Below are 14,634 nucleotides of genomic sequence, written 5' to 3'. Positions count from 1 at the left end.
AATCCGTCCAAGTGTGCATAAGAAGGGAACAACGCGCTAGGTGAGTGGGTGGGGCGATGTGTCTGCTCACTCCCATCCATGCATCAGGGCTGTCAGACAGGCAGGCACATATCATGCAAACTAGCCTATTGTCATCTACAGTAGGAGCCTTGAGAAGCCCTAAATACAGATGAGCAACTCCTTGTGTCAATATACGCAAGTTGAAAACAGCTGCAGATAGCTCACCGCAGGGATCGCGAGAGACATGAAAGGGTTTTCCAAGGCTCCTGAGCTAAGGATTTAGCGCAAGGAGTGTTGCAATCAGTTAACATCACCACCACAATGCTATTTGTGGTGTCACTCAGAAGAAGAAGAAACAACTTTTCACCACTACAGAACTCAATCAATAGGGACCGGATGTAATCCTTGTGAGAATTTCCCCCGAAAGAAACTCATCAGCAAACAAGCCCTGAGTCTTCCAAACCCATATTTGAATTTCTAGTAAATATTTATGAGGCTCAACAACAAAGTGAGTATGAGTGCATTCCTAAGTGGGATGTGGAGATGTGGAGGGGTACGAAGCGGTAAATAGCAGCTTTCAAAGCCCTGCTGGCTCCTGGCAAGTCAGAGTAGGAGGCTGGCATAGCAGGGGTTTCCGCGTTGCCGTGCATCTCTTTTTCCTTTTCTTCTCTTCCATTCCAATAACGTGGAGAACTGTTATACTAGCTTCAGGCTGCCACAGAGGGAAGGTCTGATCCTGAGACCTCTTCAAGGAATAAAGGGGTCATGGATCCAGCAAGTCCTCTGTCCCAACCCTGCTCCACCTACAGAATGCCCAATTTTGGGGCCTACCCCCAGCCATAACTGTGGAGATATTCACAAGCACTTGGGGCATGCCCCTTCTCTGAAAAAAGCTCTTATATCCTGGCAGAGGCATGCTTTTGCAAAGGGTTTCATTGTGCCACTGCCCCAATCTTCTACCTGTGGCTCCTTTTAGCAAAGGGGGAGGGGGAGAGACAACAGGGGGTGCACATCAGATCTTGTTTGGTCTTGGTGAGCAATCTGGCTGCTGAATTCTCCACCAGCTGAAGCTTCCAAGCTGTCTTCAGAGGCAGCCCTGTGTACAATACATTGCAGTAATCTAACCTACAGGTTACCAGAGCATAGATGAACAGTACTTACGCTATCCCTGGCCAAATGGGGCATAGCTGGGCCACCAGCTGAAGCTGATGGAAGGACCTCCGTGCTACTGAGCGCACCTGAGTTTGCAATCCTATACTTGTTTATCTGCAAGTAGGCCCCACTGAACTCAATGGGACTTAATTCTGAGTAGGCATCCTTAGGAATAGGCATTATATGATTGTGCTGTTACCGACTAAGCAACAATAAATTCCAGTTAAGCATATGGGAGTGCTAAATATCAGTTTTGCAGTGACACTGCATTAATAATGTCTCATGGTGTTTCACTACATTGGAAATGCATTTCTACCTTTATCAGTGTTCCACAAAAGAGTGGGATGTGATTATTAAATGCCTCTCACAGGCTCCTTTGAAATAAGAGGCTACAAACTACAATATATTACTTGAGCATGCTGTTCTCTGTTTAAGCAAGATAGGGCTATTTTAATTATTTAAAAGCCGGGAAGACAAACACTACCAAAAATAAAGAATTGCTCCCTAAGTAAAAATAAGTACTTTAACTTGTCAGGATTTTTTCTTTTTCTAGAGCACAATTCTAGGACTTCGCTTACTATTACAGTGGTGCAAAACGTTTCCTTGTGCAATGGAACTTCCTCCTTCTCCCCCTCTTCTCCAGGCCCTTGCAGCCCTCCTGTCCTCCTCAAAATCTGCTCCACAGGGTTGAGGAACCCTCTGGCGCGGATTTGGGGGAAGGAAATGGAGAGAGACATTCCACTGTCCAACTGCTGGACATAATGTGTAATAAGCTTAACCCTACCAAAGAACCAGGGTCTGTGCTCACCTGATCTCCTGCAAATAGCTCAATGCACAAAAGCTAGCATGCAGAGAAGTAAACTGAAGCTGAATCTTGACCATGGTATTACCATGGTATTACCATGGTACCTCGGGTTAAGTACTTAATTCGATCCGGAGGTCCGTTCTTAACCCAAAACTGCTCTTCACCTGAAGCACCACTTTAGCTAATGGGGCCTCCTGCTGCTGCTGCACCGCCAGAGCACGATTTCTGTTCTCATCCTGAAGCAAAGTTCGTAACCCGAGGTACTATTTCTGGGTTAGCGGAGTCTTTAACCTGAAGCGTATGTAACCCAAGGTACCACTGTACTGAACTAAAGGAGAACATGATCCTGTCTGGCTGCAGAAGCATGTTTAGCCCCACCTCCAGAGTCACAAAAATCCTGCATGAATACAAAAGGCTCCTTGCTTAAATGCCTGGGAGAATTTGTATGTCATTTGTGGAAACAGTTTAGGTCAGCAGAGCTCAACTGTGGCTGATGCATCACATACAACAGAATGAACCTTACTGATACATATGTGTATATAATACCACTGGATTAAAAGAGCATATAACTGAAGCACAAGATTTTATATTCACATCCATATGTGACAAGAACAAGTGAAATTCTGTTATTAAATAAAAATGATAATATTTTTCTTAGTAAGAAAATAATCCATGTAAAATTATCCATGTAGTTGCAGCCATTTGTTTTAGGGGTGGGGAGGAGGTGGGTAGGGGAGACAGGAAAACTATCAGGCAAAATAAGCCAGAGTTTTCTTGGAGAGTGCAGAGACCATTCATCCTGTGTAAATCAGACTGTCCCCAAAAGAAAAGAGTAACATTTAAAAAAATAAAAATAACATATTGCTAATCTACCGTATTTTTTCCTCTATAAGACTCACTTTTCCCCTCCTAAAAAGTAAGGGGAAATGTGTGTGCGTCTTATGGAGTGAATGCAGGCTGTGCAGCTATCCCAGAAGCCAGAACAGCATGAGGGATCGCTGCTTTCACTGCACAGCGATCCCTCTTGCTGTTCTGGCTTCTGAGATTCAGAATATATTTTTTTTCTTGTTTTCCTCCTCCAAAAACTAGGTGCGTCTTGTGGTCTGATGCGTCTTATAGAGCGAAAAATACGGTATTATGCAATTTAATGCAATGAAGAAAACTTGCTTTGCTAAGCTGAAGCTCTACCAATGTTTAAATCAGCAATGATATACAAAACATTAAACGTAAAGTTTGGTGCTTGAAGTTAAGATAACAGGCCCAAAGGGAAGATTAACAGAACTGCAAGCAGCGTAACAAGAAAAGGACACGTACAATTTAGTTACGGCTCATAACATATATACATCCAAGCATATGTGAAAGACTTACCTTAGAAGATTTTAAAGCAGTACGATTTGCTGAACTAACTAGGATCAGACTCTCTCTGCCTTATAGAATGATTTTCTCCACTTGAATCTAGAGTGGAAGATATTCGAGGCGTGGCTGGGCTTGTTTACATGGTTGGCCACATCTCACATTCCACTGCCTTTCACTGGCAACACAGGCAGGGCTAAATTTAATCTATGACGAACTAGCTAGTGCTGCACTAATGCTTCAACGAGGGGCGAAAAACTTAAAATAATTACTATTTGCAGGGGAATTTACATGGGTTTCTTTGACTTCTGTTCATCCCACTGTTACTGAGAAGCTCAGATCAGCTGGAACCCTGCAGGTACCCTGAAATTGTGTGTCTATTCTGGCTTGGCAAGAGCAGTGAGTGCAGGGCAATTGCAAAGTAACAAAGCCATATTGGTGTGATCACAACTCAGAGCAGCAAGCGGTGCATGGGAGCAAGCAGTCACAGGGACAACATAGTTGCAAGCATTATTATTATTATTCAGAAGAACAGGGCAAGTCCAGGTGTCAAATGCTAGGTTAAAATAGGTGTGTCATCAAGCATATGGTGGCTAGACGCATCTCCAGATTTTTTTTCTATATCTAATGCAAGTATACACTCTTATTTGGCCATTAAAGGTAAAGGTAAAGGGGCCCCTGACTGTTAGGTCCAGTCACGGACGACTCTGGGGTTGCAGCGTTCATCTCACTTTACTGGCCGAGGGAGCCGGCGCTTGTCCACAGACAGCTTCCGGGTCACGTGGCCAGCATGACTAAGCCACTTCTGGCGAACCAGAGCAGCACACGGAAACACCGTTTACCTACCTACTGGAGCGGTACCTATTTATCTACTTGCACTTTGACATGCTTTCGAACTGCTAGGTTGGCAGGAGCAGGGACCGAGCAACGGGAGCTCACCCCGTCGCAGGGATTCAAACCGCCGACCTTCTGATAGGCAAGCCCTAGGCCCTGTGGTTTAGACCACAGAACCACCTGCATCCCTTAGTTTTCTCTAATTGTTTCCTCCAGCAAGCTGGTAATTAGATTAAACACCCTTTTTGCATTCCATTCTTTCCTGAGTGGTCACTTGAGAAGGATGCTGCGAGTGGCTTAGGAATCTTTTCATGACCATGCAGAAATTCTGCAGTGGGAAAACCGCATTGTGATGCCAGCAGATAGACCTGTGTCCTGCGTCTAGCCCTGTCCTTAACAAGATCACCCTTTGCATTAGAGTAGATGCCCAACAGGAAGTCCCTTGCCTATAACTGGGCATTCCTCAAATCCCCAACCTCTTTGGTTTCATGGGTACAATGCTTGCTAGGCTTCTCCATGCTTCTCTTTTTTCCCAAGGATGGCTGCAGAAGCTGAACTTCTTCAGATTTAGCTTGATCCTTACTGATACATATGTGTATATAATACCACTGGATTAAAAGAGCATATAACTGAAGCACAAGATTTTATATTCACATCCATATGTGACAAGAACAAGTGAAATTCTGTTATTAAATAAAAATGATAATATTTTTCTTAGTAAGAAAATAATCCATGTAAAATTATCCATGTAGTTGCAGCCATTTGTTTTAGGGGTGGGGAGGAGGTGGGTAGGGGAGACAGGAAAACTATCAGGCAAAATAAGCCAGAGTTTTCTTGGAGAGTGCAGAGACCATTCATCCTGTGTAAATCAGACTGTCCCCAAAAGAAAAGAGTAACATTTAAAAAAATAAAAATAACATATTGCTAATCTACCGTATTTTTTCCTCTATAAGACTCACTTTTCCCCTCCTAAAAAGTAAGGGGAAATGTGTGTGCGTCTTATGGAGTGAATGCAGGCTGTGCAGCTATCCCAGAAGCCAGAACAGCATGAGGGATCGCTGCTTTCACTGCACAGCGATCCCTCTTGCTGTTCTGGCTTCTGAGATTCAGAATATATTTTTTTTCTTGTTTTCCTCCTCCAAAAACTAGGTGCGTCTTGTGGTCTGATGCGTCTTATAGAGCGAAAAATACGGTATTATGCAATTTAATGCAATGAAGAAAACTTGCTTTGCTAAGCTGAAGCTCTACCAATGTTTAAATCAGCAATGATATACAAAACATTAAACGTAAAGTTTGGTGCTTGAAGTTAAGATAACAGGCCCAAAGGGAAGATTAACAGAACTGCAAGCAGCGTAACAAGAAAAGGACACGTACAATTTAGTTACGGCTCATAACATATATACATCCAAGCATATGTGAAAGACTTACCTTAGAAGATTTTAAAGCAGTACGATTTGCTGAACTAACTAGGATCAGACTCTCTCTGCCTTATAGAATGATTTTCTCCACTTGAATCTAGAGTGGAAGATATTCGAGGCGTGGCTGGGCTTGTTTACATGGTTGGCCACATCTCACATTCCACTGCCTTTCACTGGCAACACAGGCAGGGCTAAATTTAATCTATGACGAACTAGCTAGTGCTGCACTAATGCTTCAACGAGGGGCGAAAAACTTAAAATAATTACTATTTGCAGGGGAATTTACATGGGTTTCTTTGACTTCTGTTCATCCCACTGTTACTGAGAAGCTCAGATCAGCTGGAACCCTGCAGGTACCCTGAAATTGTGTGTCTATTCTGGCTTGGCAAGAGCAGTGAGTGCAGGGCAATTGCAAAGTAACAAAGCCATATTGGTGTGATCACAACTCAGAGCAGCAAGCGGTGCATGGGAGCAAGCAGTCACAGGGACAACATAGTTGCAAGCATTATTATTATTATTCAGAAGAACAGGGCAAGTCCAGGTGTCAAATGCTAGGTTAAAATAGGTGTGTCATCAAGCATATGGTGGCTAGACGCATCTCCAGATTTTTTTTCTATATCTAATGCAAGTATACACTCTTATTTGGCCATTAAAGGTAAAGGTAAAGGGGCCCCTGACTGTTAGGTCCAGTCACGGACGACTCTGGGGTTGCAGCGTTCATCTCACTTTACTGGCCGAGGGAGCCGGCGCTTGTCCACAGACAGCTTCCGGGTCACGTGGCCAGCATGACTAAGCCACTTCTGGCGAACCAGAGCAGCACACGGAAACACCGTTTACCTACCTACTGGAGCGGTACCTATTTATCTACTTGCACTTTGACATGCTTTCGAACTGCTAGGTTGGCAGGAGCAGGGACCGAGCAACGGGAGCTCACCCCGTCGCAGGGATTCAAACCGCCGACCTTCTGATAGGCAAGCCCTAGGCCCTGTGGTTTAGACCACAGAACCACCTGCATCCCTTAGTTTTCTCTAATTGTTTCCTCCAGCAAGCTGGTAATTAGATTAAACACCCTTTTTGCATTCCATTCTTTCCTGAGTGGTCACTTGAGAAGGATGCTGCGAGTGGCTTAGGAATCTTTTCATGACCATGCAGAAATTCTGCAGTGGGAAAACCGCATTGTGATGCCAGCAGATAGACCTGTGTCCTGCGTCTAGCCCTGTCCTTAACAAGATCACCCTTTGCATTAGAGTAGATGCCCAACAGGAAGTCCCTTGCCTATAACTGGGCATTCCTCAAATCCCCAACCTCTTTGGTTTCATGGGTACAATGCTTGCTAGGCTTCTCCATGCTTCTCTTTTTTCCCAAGGATGGCTGCAGAAGCTGAACTTCTTCAGATTTAGCTTGATCCTTTCTCCATCTTTCCCATCTCCTTCTCTTAGTCATGTTTGCTGCTTTCTTTGGGTTTATTCAGGATCCTTGTGAGACGCATAAGCCAGAGTTTATTCCATTTTTGGAGCATTGTTAGAAGGATTTATAGAAAGCAGGGTGAATTCCTCCAGTGGATAAAAGAAAATAGCTATGTCCCTGTCCAGAAACACTGGGGGACAGATCCAGCTAAAGGCCACCTTTATTGGCCACCCCATCCACAACGGAACCAAAAGTTTCAGAAAACAGAGGCAGCTGGCTGATTCTTTGAGAGACTCAAATCACCAGATAAATTTTTATCAAGACTCAAGTCATGACTGTGCACCTGCAAGCTGAAACTCAGGAAATAACTTATCTCTTCCTTCAGGTAAGTTATTATTACCATCTCTTTCTGACCTCTATCTCTCATTTCCCCAGTCTCAACCATTGTGTTATCCCAACTCCAGTGATTTGCACTGGAGCATGTTCCTCTTGTGGATTTAAGCCTCCACTGCAGCCCTTTTGGTTCCCTAGTGCCCTCCCAGCCCCTTAAAGGCAAATCTCTCCTCTCCATCTATTTGTATCTCTACATCAGTAACTAAGCTTAAGGTCCAGGCAATGTGGATTTTGGGTAAAAACTAATCATCTTGCTATTTTGCATTTTTGTCTTGGCACTTTAAGCCGCAAAGCCATTTTACTTATGGCCCGAAATTTGATGTAAATACAGTATTCAAGTAGAATAATGTGCGTGGCTCTTGCTATTTTCCCCATATCAACAAGACTTGTGTTGGCAATATTAAATTAGGAGCAGCATAACACAAGAGCCTCTGTGTCCAGATTAAAGACTCCCAAAGTGGTACTGTACTTCCATAAACATACATGTGGACATGTAGATAGAACATGAGCACATCCATTAGCATTACACTGAAGGGAATCTAGCAGTTAACTACCGTACCAGGAACCTCTAAGAATCCCCTGCCTATCTCTTGCTTGCTTCGATAAAAATATGCATGCTTTTTTTCTATCCTTGGGAGAAGAGAGTTTCAAAGTCTGGAAATCCGCAAAGGCAGAAAGAACTATGCCTTATATACAACATATGGCTGCAACCTAAAATGGGACCCCCCATGTTCATTTCTTGCCTCTCCCCTGGTAATATGCAGAAGGAGTAATCCCATGTGATGACATCATAATACTAGGCATTCCCTTGCACCACATCATTGGCTGCTGTTTGTGGAGCCTATGGGATTATATCAAAAAATGTGGCAAGGGAGCTTACATATTGAAATTTATCTAGATTTCCAAGCTTTTATATGATGTAATCCATATGGAAATGCCCACCCAGGACTGGCAATGCTGAAGAGTATTACAGAAAATCTCTCAAATAAATATAGAAGAAAAGGACAACTCAGTGCAGATATGCCATTATTTTTAGCAGCAGCCTTATGTCAAGCATAACATTCCTCTCTGAGAATGTCTGTGCACATGGTTTCATTATACAGACTTGGAAGTAGGAGGGATGCTGTGTGACAGCCATAATAAACTACTTGCAGAAATTAAGATTTGGTGCAGAGAAAGAGGCAAATTTGAAGGTGGGTGTGTTGTTAAATATCTTGCACATTGTGTATTAGGGCTGGAGCTTCAGATTCTATGCTACATTCTGAACTACAGTGGTGCCCCGCAAGACGAATGCCTTGCAAGACGGAAAATCCGCAAGACGAAAGGGTTTTCCGTTTTCAGAGGCGCTTCGCAAGACGAATTTCCCTATGGGCTTGCTTCGCAAGACGAAAATGACGAAAATTTTTGAGTTTTTTTTCTGCTCCCCAACCCCTTTTTCTAAAGCGCTAAACTGCTAATAGCCTTTTAGCAGCTAATCCGCTAATCCCGTAAGCCTTTAATAGCCGTTAATAGCCCTTAAACTGCCAATAGCGCTAATCCGCTAATGGGCTTGCTTCGCAAGACGAAAAAACCGCAAGACAAAAAGACTCGCGGAACGGATTCTTTTCGTCTTGCGAGGCACCACTGTATACAAATATTTATTTGTTGATAAATAAAAGAAGCTTTTAGGAGGCAAAACAGGCCATCTTCTCACCTCCTGAACGCCAGAACTTTGAACACATGACACCGCTGTCTTTTCACAATTGTTTTCAAGATTCAGGATTTGTTTGCTGGGGCACATCCAGTCCCTCACTGTCTGCAAACACATGTCTAGAACCTGGGCTGCCTCTCCCAATTCAGATAGAAGAAATACACGAATTGCGTGTCTTCTGCATATTGGTGACACTTCACTCCATTATTCCTGGTGACGGCTTCCAGTGGCTTTATATACAAAGCGCTAAAATGGACTGCCTCTCTTGGAGATCAGCAGTATCAATTGTCTGGTATGGGGTTCGCCAGCATCACTCTGAGTACAATTTGCTCAGAGTATAGCATTGCCCAGAACACACACAGCACAATAGAGATCCGAGTGCTGCTTCCAACCAGGCTGGCTCTCTGTGCATGAAGTAACATGCCTAGAGGCTGGAACTGTTAATACTCTGCATCCAGTGGACACTAACCATGCTCTCCCCATCCTGCACACTTTACACTCATCCATACACCGAACCAGTGGCGTAGCGTGGGTTGTCAGCACCCGAGGCAAGGCAAGTAATTTGCACCCCCTAACCCGTGGATTTGCGCCCCCTAACCCGTGGATTTGCGCCCCCTAACCCTAACCCCCAGATGTTGCGCCCGGTGCGGCCGGCCCCCCCTGCACCCCCACGCTACGCCACTGCACTGAACAGCTCGAGAGCACATTATCTCACTCCACAGTAGCCCTAAATTTTGTTTTTCATTAACGTTACACATTTGATGATGAAAACTGCTAATGTTTAAATGTGTGTGTGTGTGTAAGTGGGGAACGACAACATAAACTTGGCGTGGGAACACTACCAAGCATAGCTCACTTCTCCCTTATAATCCCCCCTCCCCTATAATAATTCTGTGCTTCTTTTACTGAAGCCTGGAACTACAAGGCTAGTAGGATGAGATGAGGCTTCTTGCTAACAGTTCTAGATCATAAATTGAGGACTGGTACATTCCCAATTAATATGAAAATCTGAGGTACTTCTTTGCTTTCACTGCCACTGATCCTTTATCCACTTTAACATATATGGTATATATGAATTAATCTTTTTTTAACAACCCAATAAATAATCAGGGAGATAGGATTAGGTGATTAAAGTTAACGGATATACAGTGGTACCTTGGGTTAAGAACTTAATTCATTCTGGAGGTCCGTTCTTAACCTGAAACTGTTCTTAACTTGAGGTACCACTTTAGCTAATGGGGGCTCCCGTTGCCGCCGTCATGCGATTTCTGTTCTCATCCTGAAGCAAAGTTCTTAACCCGAGGTACTACTTCCAGGTTAGTGGAGTCTGTAACCTGAAGCGTCTGTAACCCGAGGTACCACTGTACAGTGGTACCTCGGGTTACAGATGCTTCAGGTTACATACGATTCAGGTTACAGACTCCACTAATCCAGAAATATTACACTGGGTTAAGAACTTTGCTTCAGGATGAGAACAGAAATCGTGCTCTGGCGGCGTGGCAGCAGCAGGAGGCCCCATTAGCTAAAGTGGTGCTTCAGGTTAAGAACAGTTTCAGGTTAAGAACAGACCTCCGGAACGAATTAAGTACCGTATTTTTCGCCCTATAGGACACACTTTTTCCTCTTCAAAAATGAAGGGGAAATCTGTGTGCGTCCTATGGGGCGAATACAGGCTTTCGCTGAAGCTTGGAGAGTGAGAGGGGTCGGTGAGCACTGACCCCTCTCGCTCTTCAGGCTTCAGGAAGCTATCAGCAAGCCCGGGGAGCCCGCTGGAGTTCCTGCAGGGCTCCCTAGGCTGCGGATAGCAGCCAGCTGCCCAGAGTGCGCTGAAGCAAAGCGCCGCGCACTTTGGGCAGATATCCTTTTCTCCTCTAAAAACTACGGTAGGTGCGTTTTTAAAAGCTCGGGCTTCCCCCACAGCTGGGGGGGGGGATCATTTTTTTTCTTTATTTCCCCCCCAAAAAACTAGGTGCGTCCTATGGGCCGGTGCGTCCTATAGGGCGAAAAAATATGGTACTTAACCCGAGGTACCACTGTACTTAAAATATTATTACATTTTACAGAAGTGATGTACTATGTTGGGGATTCACAAATAGTCCCCGCTACACACCAGCTGGGGTGAAGTCCTCTGGCACATTATAGAAAGCTGTGCCCACCTGCAATTGGCCCCTTAGCATCCAGATTTCCTTAGCAGAAGCAGCACTGGCAGCCTAACCTAGAGAGAGAGTGAAATGACAGGGAGGTGTGGCTCTGAAGCAGACACATCCCCTCGCCCTGCAGTTTAAATAATCTGATTAAAATAAAAGGTGACAGAAGTGAAATATTAGGTTAATATAAGTACAACAGATATAAAGTCTGAGGTTGGTTTGTCTTTTTAATTAGCTGAATGTTTTGCCTCTTGAGCTACAGTGACCTCTACTGGATTAAAAGTATGAATCACATGGAATGATTTTATTGTCACTGGGCATAGTTCTAAATCCAACTGTTCTATGATAACATTCAATGAAACCACCATTAAGAGCATTGGAAGCTGTAGTCCTATACCTACTTACCTGCGAGTAAGCACCACTGAACTCGATAAGGCTAACTTCTGAGTAGGCACACTGTAAATCCCATTGATTTGAACAGAAAAGTTAATTTTACACCCATATTTCTTTAGATGATTTCATCAAGTGCTCACAAAAAATGGATATGAAAGATAAATTAATAAGAATGCACCAGTTTGCTGTTGCTGATTAAAACTGCCTTTCAGTGAGTGTTCCAGGCCTTTAATATTCAATAGTATTTCAATAATATTTCAATAGCATTGAAAAATGCATCTACGTGCTGTAGAATAGCCAGCTTTTTCTGATACAATTAAATGTTTCATTATAGATTGCTAAAAATATGAGGATAATTGCTCCCCTGCGATTCAGGTAACAATGGGGTGATTATACATTCTTACGAAGCATTGAAAAATGCAACAGTAAGTTTAGGAAAAAAGGAATTTCTGGGTAATTCCTGTTTTTGTTTTGAATGGCTTGAGGTTATATTCTGGCTAAATATCACCCACGAATAGAAACCATGCCAGTTTGTGCTACCTACCTATGGTAGATCATCTTTAAATTATTATTTGAAGCGTGTTCAGTAGAAGACTTTGTGGCAAAAATAAATTAAGGTTAGGACACATGCTAATTCCATGACTGTTTGAGTGCAGATGTGAGTTCAATAGGACTCCACATTATTTTCTGGCACGGCTTGACTATTTTAGGCTAGTTTTATCAAGGCAAGTCTATCCGCCCACCATGATCTCTTTGCTCATGGTATGCGACCCAATATTCAGCCCTACGCATATAAGACATAGGCAACGTGAGTTTGAAAACACGATTTAGAAAGAAGTGATGGATATGAGTCAAGGCTGGAAAAGCATTTTTGAAAGCAAGATATTTGCAGCTGAATATACCTAGTCTGTCCAAGAAAACGCTAGAGCTGGAATTAAATTGTAATCTGTGAGCATTGTGGATGGGTGAATAGTTCACATCTTGAACCAGGCAAACAAATATTTGATTGAAGACTCAGCCCTAAAAAGATGAAAGAGATGCTTATTAGAATATGTAAAGTAGTTCACTCAAAGCAACACCACAGAAATATATCCAGATCACCTGATAGGATCAAATCTTTATGACATGCTTGCATAGCGATAAATCTTAACATTCTAATATATGAGAGCTGTGAGAATATGAAAATGGAATGTTCAGATGCTTATAAAAGTAGTGCTTAAAAACAGCATTCCCTAAATTCAAAAATTCTGCAAGAGCTCTTTGCCACTGCCTCAGAACACACATACCAGTGCTGATTTCAGCTATTGCCCCAACGACATTTGATTTCGTCTTGCTCTGGCAGTATGGGTGAGTTCCCACATGTCATTACTGCAACGTCCAGTGATTACTTCTAACCATTACATTTATGATTCAAATACCATGGGCACAAATTTTACTTTACCTAACTCTGTTGGGCAAAATGGAGGACACTTAAAAAAACAACAGCAAAGAAAATTACTAAATTCATGAAAATGCATGTTATAAAACACCCAAATCATATTCAGTTGATGAGTCAAGGGAAACAAGCTGCATGCATGTCACAAATGGCAGAATGCGTGTTGTGGGAATCAGCTTGAGTGTATGATTTGTTGCTGGGTGCAACAAATGCAAGGATGGGGGCCACACAATACTTGCGCCAAGCGATCTGCTAAACTCAAGATGCTCTTCTGTCAAATTATTTCAATCAACAGAATCAGGCATTCAGATTCTGTGTCTCCTCATATTCCGGACATGGTGTAGAAACACTGCACACTTAAGGCATGATGCTTCGAAAGGAAAGACGAATGTTTAGATTCTAAGCCATGGGGAAAACGATACTCCTACAGTGATTAGTGTGAATGGTCAAGGGATATTGGGAAGCGGAGTGGGGAAAACTCGACATATAGTATGCCCAAGGAGAATCGTCTGAACGTTTAGAAGTAGTCCATATACCTCAACATGAAGGACAAAATAGGAAGGTGGGGAAAGTAAAATATAATAAGCTCCCCAGAAGAAGGGTGGGATAATTATACACACACACACACACACACACATAACTGGGGTGAAACTAGGCTTTATTTAACCCAGGTCAAAAAGCCAGTTTGGCATTTGTGCACACACACACAGAGTTGGAAGCCTCAATGGCGCCCCCTCTGGAAGCTTCACATGGGGCACAAAACACAGCTAGCCCCCCACCCGCGTAGCTACGGCTCTGTAATATAAAATAAACCATCTGTGGGACTGCTGAATAAGGAGGGACTGCTGAGATGCGTGTGTGTGTGTGTGTGTGTGTGTGTGAAGGGTTGAAAGAGAGGGAGGGTGCAGAGATGGCAAGACATCGTCAGGATGCATGCAACACGCGTGCGGTGCAACCCTATAAACACGTTTACTCAGAAGTAGGCGTCCTCTTAACCCAGCGGGGCTTTCTCTCTCGTATTCCGTGCTTGGGACTGCCCTGTTATAAGGAGAGCCAAATGTGCCTCGGGGGCACAAGAAGTGGGGAATGTTGTTACCTGCGAAGAGTCCCTTCCTTCCTTCTCTGCGAGGCTGGCACGAGGGCGACCCGGCGACACCAGCCTCCTCCTTTTATCCCGTCTCCCCGTCGGAAGCGGCGCCTTCCCAAAACGCGCGCCAAAAAAACACACGCAGCAACCCCACAGGCAGCGACTCTTCCGCCAGCCGCGGCGCCTTCCCGCCACTTCGGAGCAGGGCCAGGCGACCGGGCAAACACGCAGCGTCCCTCGCGCGGCGGCTGGGAGACCGAGCTGGCGGCTGCTCGCCTCCCGGCTGCGCCCCGGCGCGCGCGCCTCTGCTTTTCAGGAGAGCGAACCCCGCGCAGCCTCCGCCGGCCTGTGGGGGCGCCGAGGAGGAGCGCGCGCATTTGCTCGCTCCCTCGCCGCCGGTTCCATAAGCCGAAGGGGAGTTGGGGGGGTGGGAGGAGAAGGGTCCTATTCTTTGGTCGCAGCGCTGTAAAACCCAAGTTTCAATAAACTTAACCTGTGTTGATAACGAGGGTGGGCTTTT

General features: G+C 44.3%; 1 protein-coding gene across 3 annotated transcripts in view; it reads right to left on the bottom strand.

Moving 5' to 3' along the window:
• Positions 1-14,423, bottom strand: part of SGCG (sarcoglycan gamma) — a 30,889-nt gene extending 16,466 nt beyond the window's left edge. For 2 of the 3 annotated variants that reach the window (XM_083436804.1, XM_083436805.1), the window contains exon 1: positions 3,326-3,469. The gene's annotated coding sequence lies outside the window, so the exon portion shown is untranslated. Of the gene's footprint in view, positions 1-3,325; positions 3,470-12,494; positions 12,613-14,101 lie in introns of those variants that run through there. The other variant, XM_083436806.1, reaches the window with a different exon arrangement.
• Positions 14,424-14,634: the final 211 nt, after the last annotated feature.

Source organism: Podarcis tiliguerta (genome assembly GCF_965153285.1).
Source record: "Podarcis tiliguerta genome assembly, chromosome: 4".
In the NCBI taxonomy this organism is placed as follows: Eukaryota; Metazoa; Chordata; class Lepidosauria; order Squamata; family Lacertidae; genus Podarcis; species Podarcis tiliguerta.
This window is presented reverse-complemented; position numbering and strand designations above follow the sequence as displayed.